At 41.6% G+C, this 13,344-nt stretch overlaps 3 non-coding genes and 1 pseudogene across 47 annotated transcripts in view; all 4 read left to right on the top strand.

Annotated features, from left to right (window-relative positions):
• The window catches only part of tmem88b (transmembrane protein 88 b), a 139,662-nt gene that overhangs the window by 115,607 nt on the left and 10,711 nt on the right, over positions 1-13,344 (top strand). For 37 of the 45 annotated variants that reach the window (XR_014115787.1, XR_014115780.1, XR_014115779.1 and 34 more), the window contains 4 exons: positions 123-224; positions 1,341-1,713; positions 2,649-2,755; positions 3,344-3,477. This is a non-coding gene — a transcript (transmembrane protein 88 b). The other 8 variants (XR_014115783.1, XR_014115788.1, XR_014115802.1 and 5 more) reach the window with 7 other exon arrangements.
• On the top strand, positions 5,424-5,614 carry LOC118240313 (U2 spliceosomal RNA). Its single transcript, XR_014116161.1, has one exon. It is a non-coding gene; the product is annotated as a U2 spliceosomal RNA (small nuclear RNA).
• Positions 6,497-6,660, top strand: LOC145646301 (U1 spliceosomal RNA). Its single transcript, XR_014116154.1, has one exon. It is a non-coding gene; the product is annotated as a U1 spliceosomal RNA (small nuclear RNA).
• On the top strand, positions 11,458-11,576 carry LOC118242600 (U2 spliceosomal RNA; annotated as a pseudogene).

Here is a 13,344-nt window from a genome sequence, read left to right as displayed (position 1 = left end):
AGGTTATGCCCTCTCGTTGCACGGTTAACATACTGTTTAAAGTTGGTGAGGACAGGAGAAAAGGAGACATGACTGAAATAAACACAGATCAATAAGAGGGCGTTGGAATGTTTTCTCTGAAGTCCCGCGATGACCGAGTGAAAGATGTCGCTAGCGCTCTTCGACACAGCCCACGGAGGGACGTAAACAACTACAGCAGTGGAGTAGGAGAACTCCCACGCTAGGTACGCTCCCTGTACATCCACTGGTTGTTCAGTAAGGCAGACGGTTCATCCACCTTGTTCGCAAAGTGAAACGTGTAAATCTTTTCATGATTTTATCACTGCATACAGAAGACTGTGTAAGTGAATTTCCCTGTTTCCAGCTTGGTGTTGCTAGGATCACCAAGCATAATGTTTTGCAATTTTGACTTTGGACCATTTCCTCCCCAGGAGAAAGTTTAATATGGACCTGAAATGAGGGGATTGGATCACGTGGTTCTATAGTATTCGTGACTCCACCAATCCAAGTTATGCAAAATCCCACCTACAATCCATTTTTAAATTGAGTTACAGATTTTGCGTACTCAAGAGCAAATGAAATGCTTGCTTATTGAGTATGCCTCAGTGCAGGCCTGGGGACCTAGGCCACATAGTTACAGCGATCGCCTTTGCCGTGTACTGCCGAAGTGTAAAACATTGGAAATCTACTACTTAATCTGGTTTTAAAAATTGGGTAAATATTTCACAGGTTCCTTTTTACATTAAATGTATTGCTCCATGAGTGTCCTTCAACACAGACCCGAGAGGTGAGTGTGTCAGGCAGGAGCAGAGTCGAACACAAGTTCATACAAAAAAAAAAAAAAAGATAAAATAAAACTTCTTTGTCTTTTATATCACATCTGTGTGAACAGAGAATCTGTTATGAGTTTCCCCCAAGTTATGAAATGCTTCACAAATGTAGGCATGGCATGGCCTACGTCACCGGGGAGGCCAATATGATTATATGTCTAAAGAGGTTTTGAAAATGGTTGCTTTAAAATTGAGCTTGAAGGGGTTGGTTCGCTGTGTTGACCTCACCGTCGTGAAGGGAGGTGTCTACCTGGGAAGAGCTTGAGGTTGCGTACGTTGTGAATTGAGTAGGCAGGGGCCTATGGGAAACTTGGTTCAAGATATTTGGCGTTCTGGGTTGTGACGGGAAATCTCCTTTGTATGCTCTGCCAAAGGTAGAACCATGAAGAAGTCAGTGGTTGAAATGAATTTTTACCACTGTTTCTTCCACTGCTCTGTTACCCACTCCTCCAACCGATGTGCATTCCCCAACATCCAACTCTCTGACTTCTCTGTCTCCTCTCTCTTCAGATGAAATTCTTCAACTCCTGACTTCCTGACTACATGTCCGCTGGATCCAATTCCTTGCGCTCTGTTCTAGACAATCGCAAAAGATCTGCTTCCTTTCGTCTCTGTCATCGTCAACAACTGCTTATCTTCTGGATACGTGCCTACTGCATTCAAAACCGCCAGGGTGGTACCGATTCTCTTGGTGATGTAATATCTGCTCATGGTTTCTCCTACCACTGCTATGCTGATGACGCTCAATTATTTCTTTCTTTTCCAACCTCTGACACGCAGGTCTCCAGACGTATCTCAGCACGCTTGACTGACATCGCGTCATGGATGACAGCCCACCACTTGAAGCTCAACCCCAGTAAAACCGAGCTTCTGTTCATCCCAGGTACTCCCAAGCCTTACCATGAGCTTGCTGTTTCCTTTGAGAACTCCCTGGGCATAACTTTGGACAACCAGTTGTCGTTGTCAACTCATGTTTCTAATCTAACCCGGTCTTGCAGAGTCCTCCTTTGTAACATACCAAGGATTCGACCGTTTCTCTCGCAGGAAGCTTGTGCAGTCTCTTGTGATCTCAAAGCTAGACTACTGCAACTCGCTACTTGCTGATCTTCCTCTAAGAGCCATCAAACCTCTACAATTTGTCCAGAATGCAGCAGCACGACTGGTCTTCAATCTTCCGACGTTCACACATGTTACTCCACAGCTGCGCTCCCTTCATTGGCTCCCTGTAGCTGCACGCATCAGATTTAATACCTTGATGCTTGCCTACAAAGCCAAAAATGGACCAGCCTCTTCATACATGAGGTCAACGGTCAAAGCCCGATCCGTACCTCAAGCACGGCTCGGCTTGAAATACCTTGCTTCAGGTCTCATGGACGACAAGCATCGAGACTCTTTTCCGTCCTGGCTCCGAGATGGTGGAATGAACTCCCAACTGCTGTCCAGACAGCAGAGTCCCTTGCAGTCTTCAAACGCGGACTGAAGACCCATCTATTTGCAGAATATCTAAAGGACAACTGACACTGCTCCCATATTGACTGACTAATTTAGTACTTATTGTAGGGTATGGTTTATGTTGTTTAACAAACTCTGGCACGTATTGTTTATAGCACCCATCATTGTTTAAAATAGACCTTATGTATTTTGTACTTCTAGGTGTCAGCATTCGTCCCTGTATTTCTACAGTATTCTAGTTCATTGGCATGTTTGATTCTAACCTACTGTACTGTACTAGGATGTATTCTATGAGTAAATGACAAAGCACTTTTGTAAGCCGCTCTGGATAAGAGCGTCTGCTAAATGCCGTAAATGTACTTCAAGGAGGACAGCTTCAAAACCCGTGTGAAGTTCGATCCTGGTTTTTCATCTCTCTTACTCCGTGCCTCGGCAGCTGTTACAACCGTGTGTGACTCGGCGGCTCACAGCCTGTAAGTATGCTTTACTGTTTGTGTTTTAGGATGTTTGAAGCAAACAAGGTGTGTGCTAGCTACAACGAGTGTTCCGGTGTCGAATTGTTGGCTGTAGCTAACCCGTAGACCCATTGCTCGAGATCGGGTAACGAGCCCAATTAATCTTAGCGTGTTGGAATGGTTTTGTTAATCGGCTGCAGGTTCAATTTTAGATTACGTTGCGCGGAAATATGGCGATATGGGGTTTTTTTTTTTACATCACTAAATGTTAAATAATGTTCACGTGAATGTGGATTTATATTTACATCGGTGCAATTGGTTTTATGATTACATGCTGTAGCTAGCTGGCTAATTAATGTCGCAGTCCCAGTTCACTGTTGCGGGACGGCGAAGAGCTTCGAAACCAGCATAAACTTAATGAATTCTAAGATGGAAGATTTTCTAAAACTAATGATTTCGCGAGTGCTGCTTGAAAATGTATTGCGCTTAAAAACAAAACAAAACAAAACATGGCAATACACAAGAGTTCGCCTGCAGATAAATCTGACAAATTATCAGTTGAAATCTTTAATCATTAACTCGGCATAATTCATTCTTGTTAAACAGCTGGATTTTACGTCGTTTTCGAGCGCAGACTGAAGGACAGGCGAGACGTGTAGGGGCGGAATCGTTCTGTGGGTTCAGCGAGCAGAACGTGGACGAGCTGACCAATCAGAGCAGGCAGTACCCGCACAGTACAGGTAAGTTACCGTCATCTGTTGCTGGTGCTTGTTTTCGTGTTTTTTTCCGTTCACTTTGTGGATTTGGAGGGGGTGTGAGGGGGGAGGGCGGCAATGCGCAAAACAATAGACCTCTGCTGCGCTGTAGCCAGATAAGATGTAGCGTACGCGTGTGAAGCTGTTTGGTGAAACTGGTGTTGTCGTCGATATATTTACTGGATGATTTGATCGCTAATACATTTGGACATCATGGAAAGGAAGAGGTTTACTTTAGATGAAGTAAACGTGGAGTTGTTTGCGTGCACATATGAGCTGGAAGCGGAGCGTGACGGTTCAGTAGCTTCGAACATGGACTACGATGTTTCCATTACAAATGTTTCCCGCTGGGAAATGGCTCGGCTTTCGTAAGTCTAAATGAACGTTTGTACATAAGAGAATGCGTACTATTTATTTACAGTATTTACAATGTGTTCTCCCCGGTATAACTTTTTATCCTATTAGCAGTGAAGCTACTATCGTGTATCCTTTTAGCAATGAAACTAATATTGTTTTTACTACGTTGTCAAACATCGTTGTGATGTTTTTGCGAAACAAATCTTGGATGTATGGTGGCTGACGGCTTTTTGTGCAATCGGAGAGGTCCGGGGGCACTTTGGAGATGTCTATGACACCTAGCGGAAAATCCTTTTTTTTTTTTTTTTTAAATTTAGATGAGCTCACATGGAAGCTAAATAACGAGGAGGGGGAGGGGGGGCGAGGGCGGGGGCGCCTGGATTTGAATGACTGTCTTGGCCCAAGTGTCTAATTCAATTTGAATGACGAATGATCATTGTGCTATATGTATAGTTTCAGATAGCTAGTGTTATAGTGTAGAAGTATACATCGCTTAAATTGGAGGTGCACACAGAGGTTAAACTGGTCGGTGTTGCTTTTTATAAATGTGATATGTTGATGTGAGGGGATATGCACAGAACACGATTGCACCCACCCCCAAATTATGTGAAGACTAGCACTTAAGCTTTCAAGTGCTAGTGGAGCGGTAGTTTTGTACGAGAGAAACTTGTTAACCTAGCAAACGTTCATGTGCTAGTTTTGTAAAGGGAAGAACTCGTTAATGGGTGTTGTAGTTTATTAGCTTGCTAGTATATATCGGTTTTGGCCCGTTTCCCCCAGTGTTTGGAAGTCATACACTCTCTTAAAAATGATGGTTATTCAAGTATTCCTTTTATCTGGAACATGGCCGTACGCTAGGTTGACAAGTTCCTCCTGGAACCAGACTACCGCCGCACTTGCACTTGTTATTACGTACTGTATACACTTCGGTGCTAAAAAACCCAACAATGTCACATGAAGCTGATGGTGCGGTCTGAAAGTGTGGTGCTGCAGGTCTAGAGGTTTCTAATTTCTAGATGTTTAATTTACAATGAGTGTCTGAGCCGTTCACTTATATGGGAATAGGCGGGGTTCGGTTATCCCGCATCCAGCCAATAGAGGGCGCCAGAGACACGGTGGCTTCGCTGTCGTCCAGCCCACGTGTGTGTGTGTGTACTGTCTATGGTCTAACCACGAGAGGGATACGGAAGCGCATTTAAACCTTTGATGCCGCTGATATTTATTATTTTATCAGTGAACAGACTTTCGTGCTTCAGTGGTGTTAAGTCGAAATCCAGAACAGGTATTTGGTGTCTAAACTATTAATAAAGGAGAGGTAGCAGAGGCAAGACTTGATCTAGACTACTTGTATTTGATTGGTCGGCGAGCAACCATATTTAATGTTATGAAAGACTTGAGTTTTCAGGTCCCCGGACTACGTGTAGCACGACGTTTCTCGGGCAATTCGTAATGGAACCTGAATAGTAGTATAGGTTCCTAGTGTTTTTGTGAAAATCCGTGATGCGTAGTTTTATCGCCGTAAGGGTCATTCTCGATGCCTTGAATGGCTACCCTGGGTTTGGTAGGCGGCTGGTATCGCTTCTCGGCCTTTTGGCTAAGATCAAGTGTAGTATCTGTTCTTATCAGTTTAATATCTGATACGTCCCCTACCCGGGGACCATATATTAAATTGATTTTTGGAACAGGGAGATGGAATAGGGGCTTGCTCCGTCCACTCCACGCATCGACCCGGTATTGCAGTACCTCCGGGAACGGTGCACCTCCTCCCTCCTTTGCTCTGTGGGAAAATAAGAAAACAGTTGTTTGATTTTTTTTTTAAACTTTTTAATTATTTATTATTATTATTATTATTTTTTTTTTTTTTTACATTTTTCTATTGTGTGTGTTTGCGCGCGCGCGCGCATCCTGTTCAGGGCAGTCTCTTCTCTTTGGAAGAATCTTCTGTGTGTCGGCTAGACGTTTCTGTGGAGGGATAAGCTCCGTGTGTATTGTTTAACAACTGCAAGTGATCGCCCGTTGCAGTATATGAAGAGAAATGTTCCCTTTAAAAGCGTAGCGCAGCGTAGTGTGCCCAGTATAAAATCTTGAGTGATCTCGCCTCTTTTTTCGGCCGTTGATTGCGAACAGATACCACCCTGTAGCAGACAACGCTCTGGAGGACAAATGACGAGAGTTTTGCTCATCTCGCTAAAACGAAAGTCGTCAATGGCACGACGCGCGTTTCTGTTCCTTTCAATGCTTGGTAATTTTCTCAACAATTCTGTGTGGATTTTGAATCACCAAGCTAGCGAAAGCACCATTTCTCTATACGGCGCAGCAATACGTTAGTCCAGCATGTTCGCCCGTTGTGAATTTCGCTCACGTGAAGAGTTTGCTCCACACACGAAAATAGAAACAACGTCCACGCGTCCTCATGGCTCATTACGTATTCGGAAGCAGTGCATCATGGGAAGCCTCTTCTCCGTTTCGTTTAAATCGACGAGATAACAGCCCATAAATGTTCTTTTCAAACAATACGTCGTTCTTCTGTAGGTATGTATTCAGTTTGCTTTTAGATTGTGTTTAGTTGCGTATTGAGCGGGGATCCTACCATCTGAGTGAATACTAAGTCTTTTGATCATGTGTTCGCCGTGTGGACGAGGAATTCATACTTACCTGGCAGGGGAGATACCATGATCAAGAAGGTGGTTCACCCAGGGCGAGGCTCAGCCATTGCACTCCGGTTGTGCTGACCCCTGCGAATTCCCCAAATGTGGGAATCTCGACTGCATAATTTCTGGTAGTGGGGGACTGCGTTCGCGCTCTCCCCTGATTTACTTGGGTTCAAAAATAGTTGTGTGTGTTTACGTCTTGTTGTGGGTCTCGATGCAGCGGTGCACCCTTGCTGAGTGTGTTTGCTTTGCGTATTAAACCCTTATTTTCTAGAAGCTAGTCTCTTATCTTTTTATTGCTTTAAATCACAAGTGACACAGGAACAAAATGCTTTTCATGCACGTTAGGTTTCTTGTTCACGAAAACAATTTCACACAGTATAACATGTTTACTGTACCCCTCTCATAGGCTGCTGACGCTTGGTTAGCCTTTTGACTAAGATCAGGTCTACGGAAGCTCAAATTGCTGTCACTGCTACAAGATGAGGAGCTTGTCATTGACTATAGGGAGCAATACGGCAAGTGGAGAACAGATGCATGTTCAGACTGCAAAGAAACACTACACAGGAATTTTCACCTGGTCAGTAGGGGGTTTGATTTCAGTAAATACATGTTAAAAATGAAATGGTGTGTGGGGGTGTTGTAGTCACATAAACCAATTCACTTTAATCAATTTGCCGCTAAGACCCCAGTTTACTATCAGCGACCTTACACAACATGACGGTCTTACAATGAAACACGGTTTGTGCTGTCGTAGCAATGGCAGTAAAACATGTATAAAAATGGCATCTCTATTCTTTTTTTCTTTTTTTTCTGTTTCTGTCTTGAATACAGAAATGTGTAAATGCCGTTTGTAGTTTTTCAATGGTGCTGTTAATTTATTGTATTAATTTATCTTCAAAACTAGACAAGCCTAGATATATCATATTGGCCATGCCACTTGAATTTAGTGAAGATATAAATGTATATTAATGGATATATGAACATTTTTCTAAAGCATTAAGAATTTTATAAAATGCGTGTTTCTAATGGTTCGAAATATACAGGTTTTAAGAGATTTTTTTCAATTTTAGTTACTGTGACTGAGAATCTTTGTGTTTTGTCATGCTATTTCCATTGGAAGAGAATCTATTATCATGAAAAAAGCATTTTAGGATCGCACAAGGTCTTTTCCATGAATGTTTTCTTGATTTTTGTGAGAAAACAATTAGTCATGAATTTGTTTAGTGAATCGTGTTTTACCTTTTTTTTGCTTAATATACAGATTTATTCTCTTGATTTTTTTTTTGATTATTTTTATACTTTTTTTTTTTTTTTTTTTAAGGTTTTCCATTATTCTTGTTGCTCTGTAAGTTTTTTTTTTTTAAAGGAGAGATTCAAGAGTAAATTGTCCCTTAAACTCCCAACTTGGGCTATATGTTAATTCTTTAATAACTATAGCTCCATTTTGTATAAGAGCAAAAAGCCACTTTTGTAACTGAAATTAGCAGCAAAATGAAATGTAAGCGCTTCTTATTGCTGCATTTTTGACCCCGTTTACCCTGCCCTTTACCTTGTATTGTAGGGGGGAAATAAATTCAGAGCTGTTTTTTACATTTAAGAATTGACACATTTAGTGGCGCTTGATTTTGTTTTAAACATTGTCTGTGGGAGAAAACAGTTGCAATGACGACCGAGGCATAATCTTGGTTATACAGAATTTATCTGCGGTTGGTTGTCATAAACCAAAAATTGAGAAGTTTTTGTTTGTTTGTTTTGTTCACATCAAACTGTAAATACTGTGGCATTTTACTGGAATGAGGATAAGTGTGAATCGAATTTCCCATTCGATTGATAAACTGTAATTTCTTTTTAATTTCTAGTCTTAAGCTTGAATCAATTATTTCACATATAATGAAAATGTTGGTTACAATTATGATATAGAAGGTGCTGAGTTCTCTTTGAACTACTCTTTTATTTCTAAAGAAAAATCTATTTTTCCTGTTGCAATATATCATTTCTTCTTTTTGTGGTCATTTATTTAAAATCTGCACTGTTTTAGTGAGTTCACACAGAAAGCAAACGGAGCCAGACATGTCTTAAACACTTTGTGAATTTGTGTGGCATTACTATGACCATTAATATTAAATGCTTTTGATAAACATGGAGTGTAACTGACCTATTAAATGAAGGATATGGTGCTTTGCTTTGCTTGTAGTCACCTGGATAAAAATGATTATTTGAAGACACTTGATCAACTCAAATGAGGCATACCTCTCTTTAAAAAGAACCACGGGAAGCCCAGCCCTATACTGAGTTTGGAAATCAAACTCATCCCTACCTTCCATCATCTTTCCCTGTCAATTTGTAAAATATATGCAGATTCTGGAAGCTAGACATGCATCAGCATCTGATAATGCTGTGGCTTCTGACTACCTGTTTCACAACACATTTAGAAGCCTTTAAATGTTAAGAACAAGAGGAACCTGAACCCTTTCCCAAAATTCAAGCTGCCAAAATGAATACAAAACAATTTTAAGGACAAAGAAAGAAATGAAGAAGAAAAATATAAATGGCTCAGGGATTCATTTTGAAGCTACGTTTTACCTAGGTTTTGAAGGATGTGTTTTTAGTACTGAGTAAGTTGACTATTTCAGATAGAAAGCCTAAAATAAAATCATGCCCGCAGTTTTAGTCAACCAGGAAGCCTCTAGCTCTCTAATCTCTCACTTGTCTAGGACGTGATGCCAAATCTGCTTGATAATCGCACGTATGAGGAATTAGTCTTTAGAAATGATGCACTTAGTAGTTGCCAAACGTAGAACCGAACTGCAGATCCTCTTGCCGTGACGCGGATTTACTTTGCAGGCCTAAATTTAAGACCCGCTCTGAACCAGACGCACGTATAATGTGAGGTAAGCATTTTTCTTGGAAAATAACATGCTATGTAAATATAGTATATAATAATATTAGGGAAATGGGGAGAAGTGCTGTTCAAAGCAGAATCATCATTTGTGTAACGGTACGTTTTTGTAGAGAGAAACTACTCTCAGTAATAGTGCGCGTCACAAGTTTTTTCACCGTAAGCCTAAAATCGCCCTTTTGAACAAACGCGTTAGAATTGTTTAATTTCTTTCGGAATAAAACAATCTTTTGGCGTGATCTGACTGTTTAAAAGCAGTGCTAAGTTCGAAGTATGGAAATTGCTTTTGCTTGTAACGGCAGTCGATAGGTGCGTGTTTAAAGTAACATTTGCAGCGGTTTACCGAGGCCACAGGCCAATGACTGCTAGACGTTCTTTTGCGTGACTGTTGATGAGACGACAATCAGCTAAAATATCTTGGTCGTTTAATAAACTGCTTGCCACGAATAGAGGCTAGTGGCAGATATGAAAACATTAAACGCAATAGCGCACGTGTCCTTTTGTTTTCTTCCTGAGAAACTGTGCTCTATCTCGGCCTTTTGGTCATATGTGATTTGAAAATGTAGGCCTAGTTTTAAACCAATGTATGGCGTATGTTGCCCAAGTACGTGCGTCTGTATAGACGTTGGCTGCAATATGACATAGTGTATGATGAAAACATTTTGAGATACCAATTAAAGACGAAAGGTAGTCAGCCGCCTAGTCCGCTATTTGGAGACGAGAAATAAGGTCCACGATTATGTTCAGCATATTCAGAAGCTTCCTCCATGAAGCTGGTACTTATGTAAAGCACATAAATAAGGCTCGTCGATCTTTTGTGTTTCTGCTAACTTGTGTCTCACAAGATCGTTGGGCTGGTTTTGAGTTGGCGCCAAGCTAATGCAGAGAAAGATGTGACAGATGCAATAAATTCGGTCCAAAGTCTAATAAATAATTTTTGATTGGCTTTGAGGCAGTGGTGGCTCAGTGATTAAGGCATTTGTCTAGCAATCAAAAGGTTGCTGGTTCAACTTGGGCACCTGAGCCGAGACCCTTAACCTAGTAGCTCAAGCTGTACTCGTTTGTAATTATAAGTTGCTTTGGATAAACGCGTTAGCTAAATGTAAATAAACGGGTCGTGTGACATCATTCACGCCCAATGACTTTCCACGGACAAAGTGACCTAGCTAGAATTTTAAACCAGGAATTACCATAAGAGAAAGTCAACTGTTTTTGTTTTTTGTTTTTCCTCTGCCGATAGTTAACGGCAGACGCGTGAGTGTGAATGGGGGTCTAAGCCCTCCAGGAGCATAGCAAAAATGAAAAGGAACAAGCCATCCATTAACACCCCGCTTACATGTCGAATTGTTTTAATGCAGAAGTCGTTTTTAGTTTGCTTATTTGTTCATCAGTCGTCAGGGGGCCATTGCTGGTCACTAGCATGTCAGTTGCACTTAATTTAGGATAATTGTGACAGACATCCAGATCATGTGTTTTCTTTGTCCCCTTTGAATCTGGAGGAATGATGGCACGGTTGAAAAAGATAGAATGAATGAGAAGTACGATTTAAACTAAAGAACACCCAACGAGGCTTTGTGATAAGGTTAGAGTTCACTAAAACTAACAGCACTAGAAAGGGAAGCAACATTTTAGAAATATCTGATACAAATGATGTGAGGCACAACCAATTTAAAAAAGACAGTTTATGTGTTAAACATGTATATTAGGATGGCTGTGGACCAGATCTAGGGCTTCAGTCTGAAAAGACAGGCAAAGTTTGCCTTCACATTCAATCATATTCAATCTATTCTCTTCTTGAAGGACGTACTGCCTTGTTTATATAGTTGGTACTCTAGTATTTCTCCCTGCGTGTGGCTGTCTTTTGCTTTCAAGCCAGCAGAGGTTACTGTGGAGACTAGCAGGTAAAAAAAAAAATAATAAAAATTGGGCAATTTAAATTCTGATTCGAGGGTGTGGTTTCCTCATCAGTACCATTAGCATTAGCATGTCTGCATATAACATAGGTATTGTTTGATGATTTTTCTGCAGAGGTTTGCTATTTGTAATTCCGGTCCCCTACCTGGAGACCATATATTAAATAGATTTTTGGAACAGGGAGATGGAATAGGGGCTTGTTCCATCCACTCCACACACAGACCCAGTATCGCAGCACCTCTGTGAACAGTGTACCTCCCATCATCAAAGATTCTTAGCTCATATTTATATGGCAAGCTTCTTGTTTTAATTCTGTGTGTTGTGTTCACTTTTAAAATTCTTTAGGAGTACAGATGTCATCAGGCCCACTAGCTCTGTGACTGTGAAGCCCGTAGAGCTCCCGCTTTACCTGGACGATGGTGAAGGTAGGGCTGGGTGATGAGGGAGTATGCAGGGAGCTAAGAATTCCTGGTTGTGGGGGAAGAGATGAAGGGAGGATGGCAGAATTGGTCCTGGTCAAGTGTTATTTTAATGTTGTTTTGAAGGGAGCTATTGGCAGGAACGAGGCTGTCCTCTGGGGTCAGAAGTCTGCTGAGAGCAGAGAGGGTGACAGGGGTGTTGATGGGTCATAGAGCAGGGACTCCAACAGAGGTGTGAATGGGGGCAGGTTGGGTGGAGACCTAGTCTCACCGTCTGAGCACACAGTGGTGGGGGTTGTGTCAAACCTGTTGAAACATTAGATTAAGTTCAGATGCAAATGCCTGATCTCCTTGTACTCTACAGACTGTCAAGCTTTTCATCCCATTCAACACATCTGCTGTGTTGTTCGGACCCGTTTTCTATGCTTTTTTTCACGTTGACGTAAAAAATGGTCCAAAAGGTTATGCCCTCTCGTTGCACGGTTAACATACTGTTTAAAGTTGGTGAGGACAGGAGAAAAGGAGACATGACTGAAATAAACACAGATCAATAAGAGGGCGTTGGAATGTTTTCTCTGAAGTCCCGCGATGACCGAGTGAAAGATGTCGCTAGCGCTCTTCGACACAGCCCACGGAGGGACGTAAACAACTACAGCAGTGGAGTAGGAGAACTCCCACGCTAGGTACGCTCCCTGTACATCCACTGGTTGTTCAGTAAGGCAGACGGTTCATCCACCTTGTTCGCAAAGTGAAACGTGTAAATCTTTTCATGATTTTATCACTGCATACAGAAGACTGTGTAAGTGAATTTCCCTGTTTCCAGCTTGGTGTTGCTAGGATCACCAAGCATAATGTTTTGCAATTTTGACTTTGGACCATTTCCTCCCCAGGAGAAAGTTTAATATGGACCTGAAATGAGGGGATTGGATCACGTGGTTCTATAGTATTCGTGACTCCACCAATCCAAGTTATGCAAAATCCCACCTACAATCCATTTTTAAATTGAGTTACAGATTTTGCGTACTCAAGAGCAAATGAAATGCTTGCTTATTGAGTATGCCTCAGTGCAGGCCTGGGGACCTAGGCCACATAGTTACAGCGATCGCCTTTGCCGTGTACTGCCGAAGTGTAAAACATTGGAAATCTACTACTTAATCTGGTTTTAAAAATTGGGTAAATATTTCACAGGTTCCTTTTTACATTAAATGTATTGCTCCATGAGTGTCCTTCAACACAGACCCGAGAGGTGAGTGTGTCAGGCAGGAGCAGAGTCGAACACAAGTTCATACAAAAAAAAAAAAAAAAGATAAAATAAAACTTCTTTGTCTTTTATATCACATCTGTGTGAACAGAGAATCTGTTATGAGTTTCCCCCAAGTTATGAAATGCTTCACAAATGTAGGCATGGCATGGCCTACGTCACCGGGGAGGCCAATATGATTATATGTCTAAAGAGGTTTTGAAAATGGTTGCTTTAAAATTGAGCTTGAAGGGGTTGGTTCGCTGTGTTGACCTCACCGTCGTGAAGGGAGGTGTCTACCTGGGAAGAGCTTGAGGTTGCGTACGTTGTGAATTGAGTAGGCAGGGGCCTATGGGAAACTTGGTTCAA

This window comes from Electrophorus electricus, chromosome 13 (assembly GCF_041902795.1).
Source record: "Electrophorus electricus isolate QZ-2024a chromosome 13, ASM4190279v1, whole genome shotgun sequence".
NCBI lineage: Eukaryota > Metazoa > Chordata > Actinopteri > Gymnotiformes > Gymnotidae > Electrophorus > Electrophorus electricus.
This window is presented reverse-complemented; position numbering and strand designations above follow the sequence as displayed.